Below are 14,385 nucleotides of genomic sequence, written 5' to 3'. Positions count from 1 at the left end.
GAAATTTCAGACACATTCTGGGGACGCCAGAGATTTATATTACATCTGCTGAAATGGGGCATAATATGTCACCTTTAATAGAATGGCGCATCATAACTGTGTATTTTATTGTGTATTGACCAATCAGCATCCAGAACTGGATGTATTTGTCTCGTAATGTCATTTATCACACGCTGTCACGTACTTTCTAATCTACACCACATCCCTCATTTCCCCTCTCAAATCCAATTAAACATCACGGCTGCAAATCCAAACTTGTTTAGCGCTGACAGGCATGAATAAACGCGTACTTGAAACAAGTGTGGAAAAAACAACACATTACAAAAACACAGCCGGCAAATACATGCATCAAATCAAATTAATCACATACTAATGGCTCATTAAATTGAACCGCCACAATGAATTTATTCTGCCAATAAAAGATGATGATGATGATTAGTGTTTCCAGTTTGCGATTTTGCCCTCACAATAAAAACTGTAAGTGAAAGTCCTTCTGCTTTAACCGAGCTCAGGAGATCACACTCGTGTCAGAGCGGGGCGCTGGATCGTGCAGACGAGCTCTTTAAGTTACTGTCGGCCTTGTTGAATTAGTATTAGAGATTACAAATGTTTTGCCTGAAAGGTGTATGACACGGGCAGACTTTGTGCATTTTTACTAGAACCAAGTCGAGTCAGCTTTATTAATACAGCGCTTTTTACAGTACAGAGTGTTTCATAGCAGCTTTACAGAGATGAGAATAATGCAACAGAGTTTGTTTCCAGAAGAAAACAGCATCAGTCCAGCTTAAGTCAGTTCAGTGATGGTTGTTTTTTGTTGTAAAAAAGTTATTAATTTAGTTCATTTTTATATATATATATATATCCGCTCTGGAGAAAACCGTGATGCCATCGTCCAGCTCAGATCAGTTCTCATATAATGGTGTCGATGCAGGAGATCAATAATACTGATGAATATTAAAGTAAAAGCAATCAGCATCTGGACTAGATTTGGACTTTTTCTGAAGAAACTGTGGATGTTCTGGACGATTCCTTTCTATGTTAAGGTCCGTGACACGAACAGTGAAGCGTTTAATACTTCGGGTTTGGGAGTAGTTTGTGCTTTATCAAACACCACTAATAATCTGTGAGGGTTTCTCTTTACTTAACATTCTCATCTGTCCCCGACATCGTGTAAGTCTTTAAGGACTGGGTTTTATCCCCTTCCCATTGGATTCAGGCGATCATGTTAAGCCGGGGTGGGGATGTATTGATTGAGCCCTGGTCTGTGACCCCTGCTGTGTGTGTGTGTGTGTGTGTGTGAGTGTGTGTGAGCCCTATCAGAATGAAGCGATCCAGAGGCGTTGCATTCAGGGCATTGTGTCGTTCCCACATCTCTAGACTATGATGTCACAGACTGTGTGTGTGTGTGTGTGTGTGTGTGTGTACCTACTTAACTATATTTTGAGGACAAATTTGTACCCAGAAGTGACCGAAACATGACAAAACCTCCCTTTAGGGACGTCCTCATTTGTAAATCTGGTATAAAAATAATTAAAGGTTTTTTTTTATTTTTATAAAAATGCAGAAAGTTGTGTGATGGGTAGGTTTAGGGGTCGGGTTTGTGTGTGTGTGTGTGTGTGTGTGTGTGATGGGTAGGTTTAGGGGTCGGGTTTGTGTGTGTGTGTGTGTGTGATGGGTAGGTTTAGGGGTCGGGTTTGTGTGTGTGTGTGTGTGTGTGTGTGTGTGATGGGTAGGTTTAGGGGTCGGGTTTGTGTGTGTGTGTGTGTGTGATGGGTAGGTTTAGGGGTCGGGTTTGTGTGTGTGTGTGTGTGTGATGGGTAGGTTTAGGGGTCGGGTTTGTGTGTGTGTGTGTGTGATGGGTAGGTTTAGGGGTCGGGTTTGTGTGTGTGTGATGGGTAGGTTTAGGGGTCGGGTTTGTGTGTGTGTGTGATGGGTAGGTTTAGGGGTCGGGTTTGTGTGTGTGTGTGTGTGTGTGTGTGTGTGATGGGTAGGTTTAGGGGTCGGGTTTGTGTGTGTGTGTGTGTGTGTGTGATGGGTAGGTTTAGGGGTCGGGTTTGTGTGTGTGTGTGATGGGTAGGTTTAGGGGTCGGGTTTGTGTGTGTGTGTGTGTGTGTGTGTGTGTGTGTGTGATGGGTAGGTTTAGGGGTCGGGTTTGTGTGTGTGTGTGTGTGTGTGTGATGGGTAGGTTTAGGGGTCGGGTTTGTGTGTGTGTGTGTGTGTGATGGGTAGGTTTAGGGGTCGGGTTTGTGTGTTTGTGTGTGTGTGTGTGTGTGTGTGTGTGTGTGTGTGTGTGTGTGTGTGTGTGTGTGTGTGTGTGTGTGTGATGGGTAGGTTTATGGGTAGGTCGGGTTAGTGTAAGGGGACATAATATACAGTTTGTACAGTATAAAAACCATTATGCCCATGGAGAGTCCACATTTACATAGCTAAGTAAACGTGTGTGTGTGTGTGTGTTTGTCCTGTCCCTCACCCATAAGTACAGGACACAGCTCTGCATTCCCGTGATTTCTCAGCACATTTAGCATTACTGGTGCATCGTAAGCGGTCTCAGGTTATATTTGCTCTCTCTCTCTCTCTCTCTCTCTCTCTCTCTCTCTCTCTCTCTCTCTCTCTCTCTCTCTCTCTCTCTCTCTCTCTCTCTCTCTCTCTCTCTCTCTCTCTCTGCACTTTGGCTGTGACACTGAGTGTCCTCACTCTGAATAATTCACTGTTGAGGATAGAGCTGTGTGCGAATGAGAGGGATAACTGCAGGATAGCTTATGTCATTTTCTCAGCTGGTCATTTCAGTGCTCTCTCTCTCTCTCTCTCTCTCTCTCTCTCTCTCTCTCTCTCTCTCTCTCTCTCTCTCTCTCTCTCTCTCTCTCTCTCTCTCTCTTCAGCGGCCACACGCTCTGTTCTTCTGAGGCTGGACATGAATAGTTTATTTAACGCTTCCCGTAACTCAGCGATTTACCAGGAATCCACTGATAAGATTCATGACGCAGGATAAGAGATGACCCGTGAGGGAGTTTATAGGCCAACATGGGCATGTGTTTGGGTTTTAAAAATAATAATAATTGTGTGCACACCGTCTGGCAGGAGCAGGACTAAAGGACCTTACTAAAGTGAAAACAAATGTAATGTCCGCAACACTGCTTTAAACTCCCATATTTAATATAAAGGCAACGTTTCGACCCTGCTGGGTCTTCCTCAGGCTAATGGTGGACACGTCTGATGAAGGGATATATATATAGGCCTTACAATCAACTGACCCACCATGTGATTTCAATTAGTTTGATTCGGTCTAAAAAAGCCTAATAGCCCCACACATTAGAGTTCTCAACGGGTCGGGTCGGCCCGACAAACCCGACGGGACCCGCGGGTTCGGGCCGGGTTCGGGTCGAAAATATAATCAAATGACTCGGGTCGGGTCGGACCGCTCGGGCTTATCTTTTCCGCTCAGTGAAAAAAATATATATATATTAATCATCGCAGCTGTTCACCATAAAGAAAGTCTGGCTGCTGCGTGCAACGTGCATCATGGAGAAGGGCGGGGGCGGACCTGATGCACGCGCACGCCTTTAGCCTGGAGAGAAGAAGATGTAGTTGGTGAAAAGTAAACTTGCCACAGGTGAATACACCGTCGCTGCTACAGCCTATTTATATATTTTATATATAAGTTTATTGTTTCAGTTGTTTGTATTGTTAAAAGGCGTGAACATTAAAGGTTGATTTGAATTCCCGTCTGCTGGTCATGATAATACGTGTATGAGGAAAAAAAATCCGACGCGGCGTCGGGCCGCGGGCCGGGTTCGGGCAGATAATTCACGTTGATGTGTCGGGTTACATCGGGTCCGGGCTTTAAAAGCCACGGGCCGGGTCGGGTCGGGTTGTAATTTTCGGGCCCGTTGAGAACTCTACCACACATTACTCAAGAGAACACTTACATACAGGTTTTTTACAAACTTACACATCTCAAAAGGGGGCTTTTTATATTTCAGTATCCCCAAAAGAGTTCCTAACAGTCAGAGCTATCACAGAAAAGAAAAAAAGAGAAAAGTAAAACAATCAATGGAAGAAACAGTTCCATATATACAAGCCAACCTCAAACAATTAAAGAATATTACCCCACATATTCATAAAATCTGCTGCAATGTAGTATGTATAGAAACAAACTAATTTTTTATACGAATGGTTTTATATCAAATTCTTCATTAAGACCATGTGGAGACAACCGTTGTGTGTTTGATTTTAACATGTTGATGAACATGTGACTCAAAGTTAAAGATTTACTGATGAAAACATGACACAAAAACACAGAACTTATAATGTATGTTGTATTTATTTATTATAAATAGTATTTACATATTATTTATCAGTAAATTCAATAATAATATTTTTTTATATTTAATAATATTTTTAATAATATTTTTTTAAATATTTTTCATATTTATTCAATTATATTTAATTATATATACATACACTCATTTTGGAAAGTTAGATGACTTTTATTTTGCAAGGATGCATTAAATTGGTTAAAAGTGACTATATTTCAAAAATAATTTTGATTTGTTTTGACCTTTTTTTTTTTATTCAAAGAATCCTAAATGTATAAAATAAATAAATAATAAAATGTATGACCGTTTCCACTGAAATCTGAAGCATCACAGCTGTTTAAAACACTGATAATAATCATAAATGTTTCTTGATCATCAAATCATCATATTAGAGTGATGTGTGACAGATCATGTGACACTGAAGACTGGAGTAATGATGCTGAACATTCAGCTTTGATCACAGGAATAAATTACACTTTACTGTATATTCACATAGAAAACAGATGATTTACACTGGAATAATATTTCACTGTTTTACTGTATTTTTGATCAAATAAATGCAGCTTTGGTGAGCAGAAGAGACGAAAATCGGTAGTTTATATCATTTTAATTCACATTCAAGAGTTATTCAAGATATTATTCCTTTTGTAAAAGCCAGTGAAGCATCGAGTTCCCCAGACTCGTCTCCTCTCGTTCCTCAGGAACATCTTCCTCTCTGCGTGAGTCTGAAGTTTGACGGAGAGTTTTCTAACACCGGTGGGACTTCGCTCATAACTACGGTCTCGACAGCGTCAGATTCACTGGTGTGTGTCTCCGACCGCAGCGCTAACGTCTGAACGCGCCTCTGTTTGCCTTTCTGCAGCGCTCCAGGATTTCTCCATTAAAAACAAGCTATTGATTCTTTGGGAGCGTGCAGATTCACTTGGCACAGCACCGGCTCTCGCAGCGCTGATGAAGCTTGGCGATAGGTTGCTTACACTCGTTTACTCTTAGCAACAAAAAAGTGGTATGGAAGGAGAGATGGAAGAGGTGACGGGCAAATGGGAATTCATTTCCCCTTGAAGGTTCTGCCATGGTTCTCTTCTGTGTGTTTCTCTCTTTAAGCAACGCTAGCTGATGAAAGTCAGATTTAGTCTTGTGTTCCTTGTGTTCATCTGTCATGCATCTCCCAGAAACAAGCACAAACATGAAGATACCATAAAACAGCTTTTGCAATGTTTGAACTTTTTGGTGTCTATTTGCTAACTTTTGTCCCTCCTATTCAATGACTTGCTCAGACATGCAGAGGCGATAGTGTGAATCTACAAGCTTACTTTTACCAGCCTGTATCTTTAACTCCAGTGCAGGAAAACACATTGCAGTCGAGGGAGGAAGCAAAATATAGAAAGCATATGCCAGCTGATGATCTTTACAAACGTCCATACTGAATCTCTGGTGATTACAAACATCCTACACAATGTTTCTTGCAAAGTCCATTATCCAGAGAGGAGGCTTCGGAGGACACTTGGCTTAGTCTGGCGGGTTACAGCTCCAGCGTTCGCCAAGAGCGATGGAGACCTTAGACGGGAGCGAGTCTGGATCGAGAGGAGGAAGAGAAGCACTTGAAGACCGCAGGCCGGGAGAAATCAATAGATACACCCACACACACTCCAAACCCATCTGGTGTGTGTGAACAACCCAACACCACCTCAGAGCTGGCGTGGAAGAGGCGAAAACACATTCTGTCCGAGTCTTTATGCACAGTTTGAGCAGTGTACTGGATATTGTACTTGAGTGTTCACTTTGTGTCAGAGGACATCGTTCTAGTGACCTACAGTGTCTTTAATGTTAGTTACAAACGCTGTTGTAGAGCCATGCCAGACGATTTTTTTCTACAGTTTTGTGAAAGCAGTGTTTGTAAAAATCCATATAAATGCAAGGTTGGTGTAGCCTAGCGGATAAAGATCTGGGCTGGTGGATGAAAGGATGTGGTTTGTCTGAAGAATCGTTGAACTGTCATCCTTGTGCCCTTGAACAAGACATTTTGTCCCAGGTTACTCTATGGGGAATGTCACTACAAGTATGCAGTAAATTGTCTTGGGTAAAGTAGTTTGTTAGGGATTGGTAAAAGCATGCAGATTTCCATCGTTCATACATTTTACTCTTGATTTTATGGATGTTTGATTACGCCATGATGCTTTAAGTTTTAGGAGGCTTGCTGCACACTAAGGCTGCATCACAATTCACATACTTCCCTACTGTACAGTAGGCGAAAGACACTCAATGACAAAAGAAGTATGTCTGAATCTACTGCACTCATAAAAGAGTAGGCAAGAAGTCCCTGGATGACTTACTTCTTCCGATGAGATACTGAAGTATGCTTAGGATTCCCATGAGGCCATGAGGATTTATGAACGACACACTGACGCTGTAGGTCACATGATGATGGCGAATATAGTACTTTCAGATTACATTCATGCTACACACATTCATACTATATAGAACATACTTTTTTTAGTGGTCATTACTTGTTCAAAATAAGTCCCTATTACTTAAGACAGTATGCGATTTCGGACGCAGACTAATTGTAGTGTCATTGTTGACATTGACAAAAATTTGTTTAGCTTTTTTGCGCTCTATTTAGACTTTACGCTAATGCTTTGCCTGGGCAAACAAAATGAGTCAAAAAACTGTAAATGTCATATTCTATTAAATTCTATCAAAACTATTCAGATTTAAACCACTTCATATTATTATAGATTGGATTGTAGAGTGAAGCCTTTTTTATATACCTTTTTATTTTTAAATCATCTTATTAAATACCGTATTTTGAGAATGACTGAATGTTGAACAAGCGTTGGGATAAAGCTTGATTTCACTCACAGCAACTTTACAGTGTGTTGAAGTTTATGATTCTAATAGCATTTGCCCCATAAATGTGTCAAAATGCACTTGATCTTAATTACATGTAGTGTGCATTCAGGCGTCACAGAGACTCATCAAGCAGCATTATAGTGTTTAATGTCCATCTGTGTTTCATCTGAAGGTTATCATGAAGTGCACTTGCTTGATTGATCCTGTGTAATCACAGTGTCCCCAGATGAAGCAGTGACAGAATGTTCTGAGTCAGAGCTGATGGTGGAGGGCTGAAATAAAAAAGGCATTCGACAACCCAACAAAGAAACCATATTGACACTTTAAAACGCTGCATTATTGCAAAAGAGATGTTGATTTTTTTTAAGGGTAAAGTCAAAATTTCAATTAGTGCCGCTCCCTAGCTTTTCCCCATTCCTTTAGTGTCTGTCTACAGTGTGTCTCTCACTCTAAACGCTTGTTTGGTTCTTTGTGTTCCTCCTCCTCCTCCTCCCTGTAATCATAATCTCAGGCTTTGTCTTCTCTCATCTTCTCTCGCTCCCCCGTTCCTCGTCGCAGCTGCACCTCGAGCTCTAATTCTCATTTTCCCCATTTTAGCAATGTCTCGACTTCCCTTTCAACTTCTCCCGACAGCATCCTGTGTCTTAATTAAAATGGGGACCTCAAAAAAAGAGAAAAACTAATGAAAGAAGAAGCTGTTAATTACACAACAAGGTCACAAGCCTTTTACCTTCACAGCTTAATTGTGGCCTTGATTGTGTTTCTGCCTCATTTTTTATGCAAACGCCTGACTGACGAACCCGGTTAATTCGTGCACTTCTGGAGGGTCACACGTTTTTGTGTCTGCAGAGCTAGTGAGTGTTTGTCATCTTATAGGCATTTATGTATGCTGACGCTTTGCTTTTTCCCTACAAGCCAATTCCAGATCCTTCAGGCTCACCGTTAATTACCCTTCATGACCTCCTGGCCCGTACATCCATTCATCTTCAGCTGAGCCTCTCATTTCTCAACGAGGGTCACCCTGACCTTTAAAACCCTTACAGACCCACCAGTGTCCACCTAAACTTGCCATCGATCCTGTCACGTCTTCCCAATCATTTACTCCCTTCGATTTCCACCCTGTTATTTTCGTGGCCAATTGCATTAACGACTCTTAGGCACTAAGGTCAGAGGCGCTACAGTTGTGGATCTTTTCATAACCATGTTTCTTGACATGATCAATACCTTCACCCTCAATCCCTTCCTTTTTCATTCCTTCCCCCCATTGCCCCTTAGGTAGAGTAAGGTCAGAGGCACTACAGCTTTGATTAGAGGTCACTGGGTATTTTATCCCAGACAGCACCATAGTGTCGGCCCAGATCCGGCCCACATCTGGGACTGGTTGAATCCACACGCACCAGATGTGGCCCGGATCTGTGCCGACACTGTTGCTGTCTGGGTATTCCATGTATGGTCTGTACCAGCGCTGCTCCTGGAAGACCAATGTCCAGCAGAGTGTAGCTCCAGGCTGTCCCAACACATTAGCCTGGAATAGTTCTGTGTGTTTAATTAGGATTGAAGACCAAACACGTAATATACATGTGCACGCCTTCACCGTTTTCACACATTCACGTTTTTGAAGTTTACACGGAGATGATAACGTTTTAAAGCCTGTTTCAAAGTTTGCGTTCTCAAACACTGCTATCGTGCAAATGAACGGCCAGAACGCATTTAAAGTTTCTGTTTTCTGTTAGAACGGTGTGTGTTAGCGGCCCCTAAGTTAATAACTAATGATCTTTGCAACGGAAGTGAATCAATCAAAAACGTATTCAAACTGGACAATAACTCTATTCTAGAGCTGCTGTAAAGCCAAAACAATCTCTGTTACTTTAATTTCCTATTATCACTGTAAAGCTGCTTTGAATCAATCTGTATTGTTAAAAGCACTATATAAATGAAGGTGAATTGACTTGACTAAACTCTCCAGGTACAGGATTGGACACCGCTGGCTTTCTCCCGCTTCCTCTATCATCTTTCTTACCCCCCTTTTCCCCTTAGGCACTAAGGTCAAATGTCAGAGGTAACACCATCACTGTATTTTCTCATAAAGGTGAACTTTTTCCATGAGTCTTGGCTTGGTCCATAAGAATCCTTTTCTTTTCCTTCCTTGCTGTCGTTTCCTCTGCTATCTTTCTATCTTTACCCATTTTTCCTCCCTGACCTCTACGCCATTGATAATGGAAAATGTGACCAGCCTCCAGACATCCATTTGTCTTCAAAAAATGGAAATCAATCAACAAACACGCCTCTCATCTTTTGTATTATAATTAAATTGTTGGGTTTTGCTGCTGTTAACCTGTTAAGACGGAAACGTTTGGACACTTCACAGCAATTTGTAATGTAAGACATTCAGATTCTCGATTGGTAGTGTCTGCAAAACTTTGAGGAATGACTTCTTTTCCACTTTGCTTTATCACTTAATGTTCAAGCTGAGCCTCACGGCCTGAAAGCGAAAGGGGAGAATGAAAAAAGAGGTATCCATTACCTGAGCTAACAATAAGGAGCGGTGTTTGTTTGAGACAGCAAATGTGCCCAACCTGTCGTGCTTAGATATTTCTGAGAGATGTTGCAAATTTGCCTGCATCTCATTCGCAACCCCGCTCTCATTCTCCAAACCCAGCACCCTCATCAGTCGGACACCCTTCAGTGATTCAGAAACGAGCTTTTACTTATTTTTTTCTTTTCCATCTCTCTCAATTCCTTGAGTGCCGCACCTGAAATTGCTTTGACATTCAGATGCAAACATACCCATTGACACCCGCCTGATGGGTTTAGAATGCAAATGGACAGGACTCTCTCTCCTTCCTCTCTGCTTTCCTATCTCATCCCTCTCTCCCAGCCTAATGAGGGAAAGCTGATAGCTTGCTTTCTGAGATCAGGCAGACGTGGATATAGGCGTGTTGAGATTGGGGTTTGAGGGGACAGAGGTAATGTCACTGAAAGCCTACAGGAAATCAATTTCACCAGTGCCGTCTCCCCACTGTGAAACGCTACCCTGCTGTTTGCAGGAGCAAAAGTGATGCCGACAAGAGTTTCTGTCTCACTCTCACAGAAACACCTCCACACATTAGTACGCTTATTTAATGTTGCATTGGCACACTTCATTTTCTTTCCTTTCCTCTTTTCCCTCCTCCTTCCTTCAGCACCCCCCCCCCCGCCTAAACTTTCTTCTGTCTTTCCTTCCTTGCTTTTGTTCATCCCTCTTTCAATCTTCCTTAATGCCTTTTTGCTTTTCCTTCCTGTCTGCTTTCATTTTCTTTTCCTTTTTGTACTTTCCCCACATTTTCCTTTCTTTCCAACCTTTCCTCTTCTTTACCCTTACTACTCACTTTTCCTTTCTTTTTCCTTACCCCCCCTCCTTCATCTTACCTTCCTTTTCTTCCATCGATTTTTTTTCCTTCCAACTTTCTTTACATTTGTCCTTCCTTTCTTCTTCCACTCTTTCCTTGTTTCCCAGTTCCTTTGTTCTTTCCATCCCACTTCCTCCTCTTTTCCTGTTTCATTTTCCCTCCATCTTTCTTTCCATCTGTATTTTAATTTCCTGCCTTCCTTCTATTCTTTCTTCTTTATCTCCCCCACTTTTTCTGTTCCTTTCAACCTTTCTTCTTTATTTTCTGTTTTCCCATTCCTTCGTTCATTACCTTCAACTTCCTTACCACTCACTTTTCCAATTGTTTCTTCCGTCCACTCTTCCTTCCATCTTTTTCCTTCCTTCCTTCCTTCCTTCCTTCCTTCCTTCCTTCCTTCCTTCCTTCCTTCCTTCCTTCCTTCCTTCCTTCCTTCCTTCCTTCCTTCCTTCCTTCCTTCCTTCCTTCCTTCCTTTAGTCTCTCCATCTTTCCTTGTTTCCCATTTCCTTTGTTCCTTCCCTCCCACTTTCTCTTCTTTTCCCCTGTTTCATTTTCCCTCCATGTTTCTTTCCATCTGTATTTTAATTTCCTGCCTTCCTTCTATTCTTCCTTCTTTATCTCCCCCACTTTTTCTCTTCCTTTCAACTTTTCCTCTTTATTTTCTGTTTTCCCATTCCTTCGTTCATTACCTTCAACTTCCTTACCACTCACTTTTCCAATTGTTTCTTCCCGTCCACTCTTCCTTCCATCTTTTTCCTTCCTACATTCGTTACAGCTGTCCGTCCTTCCTTCCTTCCTTCCTTCCTTCCTTCCTTTAGTCTCTCCATCTTTCCTTGTTTCCCATTTCCTTTGTTCCTTCCCTCCCACTTTCTCTTCTTTTCCCCTGTTTCATTTTCCTTCCATCTTTCTTTCCATCTGTATTTTTCATTTCCTTCCTTCCTTCTGTCCTTCCTTCTCAATTTACTTTTCTTATTCACCCTTTTCCCTCTTCAAATCACTGTGCCAAATCTCTCACACACTCTATGTAGTTCTACTTCTGTAACGAGGTTCTCCAGGACCTTCTGTGAGAAATTACACATGAAGTGGTCTATGATCTGTAAACGTCGAGTTCTGGTGACAGGAGATGGTTGTGCACACGTGTAGCGATGCCTGACTCCTCTCGGATCTGCTCAGCGTTGTGCCTCTCCGTCAGGGGCTCGGGCTCAGGCTCAGCTCTGGACATTTACAAATCTCCTCCATACTTGGCTAAATGGAAACCATCCATCAGAGTTGACAGGGAGCAAACAAAGCCCCAACATTAGCTGGTTCGACGCTTTTGATGATGTCATCCTTTGCTCCGAGCCTCTTGAGGTGGGTGACCTAATGTGTTTCATTGCGAAGGAAGGGAGAACACAGTGCAAGATCTGTTGATGAAGAAAGCAAGCAAACCAACAAGGGTTGACAGAACTCTAATGCAAGAAAAGTGTGAATGTCCAAAAAGTCCAAGACTGTGAGCAAGCGTGATCATTGATTTGAGCCATAGTGGATCTGTGTGTTAATAAGAGAAGTGCATTGATGATCAGTGGGAGTGAGTGGGAGGCTGGGATTCGAGCCCCACGAGGCAGAGCTCGAATGATTCCTGTCCTGATTAGGATTAAAGGCTGAGCTGCGTAATGTCCTCTAATTCTGACTCTTGTCCGTGGTTTTTCTATTGTTCTGTTGGTAGTGATAAGCTTCATTGAATGTGAGAGTCTGAGAAGAAGGATTTGGGGGGAGAGATGGAGAAAATGGGAGGGAGTGAAAGAGACTGAGAAAAAGAGACTGAGAAAGAGGATAAAAAGAAAAAAGAAGAGTGAAGGAAAATGGTGAGGTGTGTTAAGAGGATCAGAGATATCAGAATGAATGTGATGGACATGGAGAGAAAGAGTCTGTCCAGATTGCCTCCTTCGTCTCTCTCTTAATCCCTCTGAAAGGGACTCTATGTCCAGTTTAAGCGATTTATGGCTGTCATGTAAACCATAACTGGGGGAAATGTGAAAATGTGAGTGATTTTACTTGCGTAAATCTTGCTCACAGGAAGCTAGGATGTTAGGATAGGGTGTTTCAGGTGTGTGGTTAGAGCCCACACACAAATCTCTATGAATATCTGTCCCCAATTATATTTTAATTTTGCTGCTGTTATCAGACCACTGAAAGTGATTGTTTGTGACATTTGAGACTTAAAAAAAAAAGAAGCTTTTGTGGCTCTGATTAATGCAGAGGTCATATCAAAGTCACTATAATCACTGTTACAGAATGCAGAGTTTTTGTGGTTCACCTGAACGGTTATTATTGCTCATTTAAACCCAATGGTCTAAATTGTCACAGGAGCATGAAGAGCATATGATAGGCAGGAACCTTTAAAATAGACCTTTCACTCCTTCATTTGTGTGGATTTATTCCATTCGCAAGGGATTCTTTCATAAATTGGAATTAGCAGCATTGAGGCAGTGATCTGAATATGATGACATGAATTATTGATTCGCTGACAGCTGCTTGCAAATCTAGCCTGACATTTGAAAAGAAGACGGCATGGAATTATAGCTAGAAAATAATGAAGGCCATTTGTGTCGAGACGAGAGAGGGAGAGCAAAGCAAACGCCTTTTTAGACTTATTAATATTCATTAAAACCTCCTGTCAGAGCGCCAATGAAACAATTCATTGCTCACGTTTACTGTATTACGTTCTTTATGATTTATTGATGTGTGTCCGAAGGAGCCGGGCGGTTATGAAGAGTCCCCTCAGCGAAATCTGATTGCTCACACAAAACCAGATATTTGTCAGCGAGAGACAAAGACTTCAGATTTTATTTCCAGTATTGTTTTTGTTTTGTTATTGCAAAAGCAATTTTTGCAATGAAATCTTTCTGCAGAAATATTTTAATCTTTCATATGGAAATGTGTTACGGTCGCACTACCTGTGTTGAATTAAATGCTTCTGTTTCTATTAGTCTCATTTGTAAGTTGCTTTGGATAAAAGTGCCTGCTAAATGAACAAATTTAAATGATTTGTTTGTTCTCCATTAGAGTTAAAATGATGCATAATTTCAGATAATAAAACCAGACATAAAATTAGGCAGAGAATTCCCTAAAAAATGGCTAACTTGTGCATGCTGTACCTCCTACATCTGAAAACTTAATCCACCGCCTCCTTTCCCTTTTAGATATTTAGAATCTTGGTTCTAGTTTTCGCTCGATCTGCATTATAGTTCCTCATGGCAGAACAGAGCCAATCATCTCACTGGTTTCTGTTAATCAACCCCTGCTGATCTCACATGAGATGATTGATCCACATTTAGCCAGCTGGTCTGTTGTGGGATTGGACAATTAATTTCGAGACCCTGGGATTTGTGTGTAATGTCAGCAGATATGGGTTGTGATCTCATTCCCTTCAGTGTGTTTGGCTTCAGCTGTTTTCGCCACAGTCCTCCGGCAGCAGTGAAACACATTACAGGCGAGTTGTAAAGACAGCAGCAAAAACAAACACAGCTCTGATAACACACATTTTATCAGAGCTGTTTGGAGGAATTAACCTGACAGGCCATGAGCTTCGCTTTCACATTTCATACGCTGAGACGTGCTTGTGTTTTGGTGTGTATCTGTGTATGTGTTTTGAGTTATGTGTGCTTTTATATTCCATATTCCATTTGGTGTTTTTCCCATTGTCTATCGAATTTTGCTTGCCCCGCTGGAAAACAGGAGTGTGTGTGTGTGTGTGTGTGTTTGCGTGTGTTTGCTGCTTGGGTCACTTTGTGCGTGTGTGCATCTCTGTGTATCCATGTGCATATTCACTGCATGTTTTCCAGAGAAT

At 41.7% G+C, this 14,385-nt stretch overlaps 1 protein-coding gene across 2 annotated transcripts in view; it reads left to right on the top strand.

Moving 5' to 3' along the window:
- The window catches only part of epha10 (EPH receptor A10), a 141,090-nt gene that overhangs the window by 64,334 nt on the left and 62,371 nt on the right, over positions 1 to 14,385 (top strand). The gene's annotated exons all lie outside the window — the stretch shown is intronic.

This window comes from Rutilus rutilus (genome assembly GCF_951802725.1).
Source record: "Rutilus rutilus genome assembly, chromosome: 11".
NCBI lineage: Eukaryota > Metazoa > Chordata > Actinopteri > Cypriniformes > Leuciscidae > Rutilus > Rutilus rutilus.
The sequence above is the reverse complement of the archived record's forward strand: the minus strand, read 5'-3'. Positions and strand labels throughout refer to the sequence as shown.